Raw genomic sequence first — 5,118 nt, 5'->3', positions numbered from 1 at the left:
TATATTTTATAACAATTCTCAGAATAATGAATTTTGCATCTAGCAAAGATCCAAAGATTTGTTTGTATATTAGTATGAAATCATAGATTTGTAGATATTGCACGTGTTTCTATCCATTGCTGTCATTGTTCTTCTTGAGCTCAAGTTATCCCATCTTTGCTAGTGGGAGGTGTGTAAGTCCCCACTTAAATGATAGTTTTTATGAGCACAGTAAGAAGTCCCAGTTTCATCTCATACATTTACTACCTGAGACCTTAAATCAGCCATTTCTCCAAGAAATTTCCTTTTAGTGATAAATGAAATTTGGAGACTACGTTTTGTGTGTTATTTGTTTATTTGTATTATTTTTTGATTAAGAGTGGTCATGCCTTTTCTAGACTTCTGTAGAACAAAGCAAAAAATAGGTTATTTATAAGAAAAAGTTTAAATGAAATATGAATTCATACTGATATTTCTATATCAAAGGTTGCAGGTTTTATTTAATTTAATTTTACAGATATATATCTTTTATCTTGAAAATTCACTCTTCTAATACTTCAACATTTATATTCATACATTGGCTAATTAAAACATAATTATGCTAGTTATGCTATTCACAAGATAAATGAATTTAGTTTAAGATTTCTTTTTGGGGTGTGTGTGTGTGTGTGTGTGTGTGTGTTGTCCTTGGTATGTATGTCCCATTAGGAATGTACTGTCAAAATACTGACTTGAAATACTTATCTATGTGGTTGTAATTCTTCTATAAAGAGAAACTAATTTATCAACCATTTGATTGACATATTGTTAGTTTCAATATTTATTTATCTATTTATGCTTGTGTTTTGAGGCTGTTTTGTTTTTTCCTTTTTATTTAATTTTTAAATTAACATAGAACCTTCATGTACTTCCAAAGTCAAAACTATGAAATAAATACACAGAGAAAGAGCTGGCTTGCATGTTTGTTCTTATATTGCATTTTCTCCCTCCTTAATAGGCAACAATCATTATCAGTCTGTAGTTTATTCTTCCATTATTTCTTTTAGGGAATATTAGCAAATAAATGTTATTTTTCCACTTCTTACACCAAAGGAACCATATATTCATTATTTTGCATCTTGTTTATTGCCTTAATATTACATATTTTTGATAGTTTATCTTAGGGTTAGATACCTAGACATGTTATTGCTAGGTCAAGGGGTAAATCTATGCAAAATTTTACATATTTTTTGGGGGGGGGACAAAATGGCAGAAAACTAGGAGGAGGTGCCTTTTCAACCTGTACCCTAAAGTGAGCTGATTACCTGCCAAAGAACTCCAATCACCCATGAAATCAGCCTGAGATTAGAATTATACACGCCTGGATCTCTACGAGGGCAGAAGACGCCAGTGGGCAGGTAAAGCAGAGTGGGAATGTTGGACTGATATCAGAAGATAAACAAAAGAGGGAGGGAGCCACCAGAAGCGACCCATTGGAGAGTAATACCCCAAATCGAGAGTGCCCTGTGACTGGGGATCAGCATTAACTTGGAGTCTGGTTGAAAGCACTCAAAAAGAGCAAAGGATTGTGGGGGGAAATTGTGGGAATCGGGGCAGTTAGGGACAGGGGCTTAAGTCCCCGGGCTGAGGACAGCCACCCCTGGCACTGAGCCAGAGAGAGTGCAGCGAAGAAACCAGGTCTTGGTCCCTGAGCTGTGAGCAAGCGTGCCTGAGGACACATGAGGTGCGGTTCCCAAGAGGGGCTGGGAACCTCACCAGCCAGCAGAAACACAGCCTTTTTGCTGTCCTCACGTGCATGCTGTGCCGTGCTATCAGAGTCTGAATCACGCCCCACACGCTCCCCTGAGAAAGGTGTGCGCAGGCGTCAGCCGGGAGCTCTCAGTCCCGGAAAGGCTGAGTACTCCCAACCTGGGCCAGCAGGAAAATCTCAGTGTGGGATCACTGCTTGGAACCTCTCTGGTGGTCTGGAGCTGCCCAGACAGCCACCGCTGTCATGGTTTTGGGTACAAGCAGGAGTTCCTGCATCCCCAGGGACCACGACTGGGAATGTGCTCTGCCAGCAGCCAAGGGGGAAATTATGTGTTCTGCAGCACTCAGAGGGGAACAGACTGAGTCTTCTCACTGAAAGGGAGGTCTGGGTGCAGTTTGCTTTCCTCTAAACCTCTAAAAACCATCAAGATCCACCAAGGGGAGAGAACACCAGTGAACAAACATAAAAACCTCTAGAGAACAAAAGCCTGAAAAACCGGTTTCCTCAGAGCCCACACCCTTGAGGGGGACAGGAGGACTTAACTCAGGAAACACTGCCTGAAAACCCACACGGCAGGCCCCTCCCCCAGAAAGCCAACCGGGAAAACAAAACAAAACAAAACAACAAGAGAACAACCACCACTACTTCATAGATACAACTTTTATTTTTAATTCGTTCCCACTATTCTGGTTCATTTTTTAATTTTTTTAATTTTTTATGTAGATAATTTTTTAGCCTATTTACCATCACAGTGAGATGTCCAGTACATCAAATTCCATAATAACCTTTTAACCTAAACTTTTTGATACATATACCCATGTTTTTATTTTGCTTTTGTATTTTTTAAATTTTTTAAAAATTTAGTTTAGTTCATTCTTTTTTAAATTTTTATTTTCTAATATTCATATAGAGTTAAACTTCAAGGTAATCCCCTTTCCCCAATCAATGCTACCTCTATAGGTAAACCAATTTTTAATCCCCCTTTATCTTAGGAAAGTTGAGTCCTTTAACAAAGATATCAAGATACATCCAGGAAGAATCAAAATAGCCTTCCTCGCCCACACTGAGAATTTATAACCACTCTCCCATCTTTTTCTTCCACCAGTGTTTCTGTGTTTGTGTTGGTCCTGGTAGTCTATAAATCTTATACTTGGGGTTCTTTTTGACGAGGTTCTTTTTTTGTTTGTTTGTTTTGCTTTATATATATATATTTTTTTTCTCTTGTCATATACTTTTATCAGTCTTTTTGTTTGTCTGTTTTTGTTTGTATACTTCATAAATCTTACCGTGGGGCCCATTTGGGCTGAGCCTTCTCTTTTATCTTCTCTTTTTTTCCTGTCTCTCTCTCTATTTTTTTTTCTTTTTTCTCTCTTTCTTTTTTTCTTTCATTTGGGTGGTGACTCTTGATTGCTCAGAAGATTCCAGGGTGCACATTGACTGCACCACAGTCAATACATCCAACTACATCTGTTCAGCCATCTCTCACCAAAATGACTAGGAGGAGGAATGCCCAACAGAAGAAAAATTCAGAGGATGGACCTTCTGCAACAGAGCTAATGGCTACTGACATAGACAATATGTAGGAAAGGGAATTCAGGCTAACAATTATCCAGGCAATAGCTAGGTTGGAGAAAGACATGGATGACAAAACAGAGTTGATTAGGGCAGAACTGAAGCCACCAGGATGATGTTCACAATTTTCTCAATGACTTCCAATCTAATCTAAATTCTCTAAAAGCTAGGGTAACTGAGACAGAAGATAGAATTAGTGATCTGGAGGACAAACAGATAGAGAGAAAGGATCAGGAGGAAGCCTGGAACAAACAGCTTAGAAGCCACAAAAACAGAATTAGGGAAATAAACGATGCCATGAAACATTCCAACATCAGAATTATTGGAATCCCTGAAGGGGAGGAGAAAGAAAGAAGTTTGGAACATATAGTGGAACAAGTTCTCCATGAAAATTTTCCCAATCTCGCTAATGGAACCAGTGTTCATGTACTAGAGGCAGAACGGTCTCCCCCCAAGATTATAGATTCTCGAAAGTCCTTGAGACACTTGATAGTAAGAATGAGGAATTATAATGGTAGAGAAACTCTCTTGAAGACAGCTGGGACAAAGAAGCTCCTTACATACAAAGGAAGGCCCATCAGAATAAAGTCAGACTGGCAAACCAGAAAGGGCTGGCAAGATATATTCAGGGCACTAAATGAGAAAAACATGCAGCCAAGAATACTTTATCCAGCAAGACTGACATTCAAAATAGATGGAGAGATAAAGAGTTTCCAGGACTGGCAAGACTTAAAAGAGTATGCGACCACCAAGCTGACACTGCAGGAAATATTAAGGGGGGTTGTATAAAAGAGGAAAAATCCTAAGAATATTATTGAACAGAAATATAGAGACAATCTACAGAAAGAAAGACTTCAAAGGTAACATGATGTCAATAAAAACGTATCTCTCAATAATCACTCCAATGTGAATGGCCTAAATGCGCCCATAAAATGACACAGGGTTGCAGATGGATAAAATGACAGGACCCATCCATATGTTGTCTACAAGAGATCCATTCAAACCTAAGGATACACCCAGACTGAAAGTGAAGGGATGGAGAAGCATCTTTCATGCCATTGGGCCTCAAAAGAAGGCCGGGGTAGCGATTCTTTATCAGATAAATTAGATTTTAAACTAAAGACTGTAGTCAGAGATGCAGAAGGACACTACATAATTCTTAAAGGGATTATCCACCAAGATGATCGTAGATCATGTAATATCTATGCCCCCAACTATACATTAATAGTTGGATATCTTAACACATCTCTCTCAGTAATAGACAGATCATCCAAGCAGAGAATCAATAAAGAAACAAGAGCATTGAATGACACTTTGGACCAGATGGACCTCATAGATATATACAGAACATTCCACCTTAAAACAACAGAATCCTCATTCTTCTCAAGTGCACATGGAACCTTCTCCAGAATAGACCACGTACTGGGTCACAAATCAGGACTCAACTGACACCAAAAGACTGAGATTATTCCCTACATATTCTCAGATCACAATGATTTGAAACTGGAGCTCAATCACAAGGAAAAGTTTGGAAAGAACTCAAACACCTGGAAGCTAAAGACCACCTTGCTTAAGAGTGCTTGGATCAACCAGGAGATCAAAAAAGAACTTAAACAATTCTTTGAAACCAATGAGAATGAAGACACTTCAGCCCAAAACCTATGGGATACAGCAAAGGCAGTCCTGAGGGGGAAATACATAGCCATCCAAGCCTCCCTCAAAAAAGTTGAAAAATCCAGAATACACCAACTGTCTCTACATCTTAAAGAACTGGAGAATCAACAACAAATTAAAACTAACTCCACACACAAGAAGGG

The sequence above is a fragment of the Martes martes genome, assembly GCF_963455335.1.
Source record: "Martes martes genome assembly, chromosome: 10".
Lineage (NCBI taxonomy): Eukaryota > Metazoa > Chordata > Mammalia > Carnivora > Mustelidae > Martes > Martes martes.
This window is presented reverse-complemented; position numbering follows the sequence as displayed.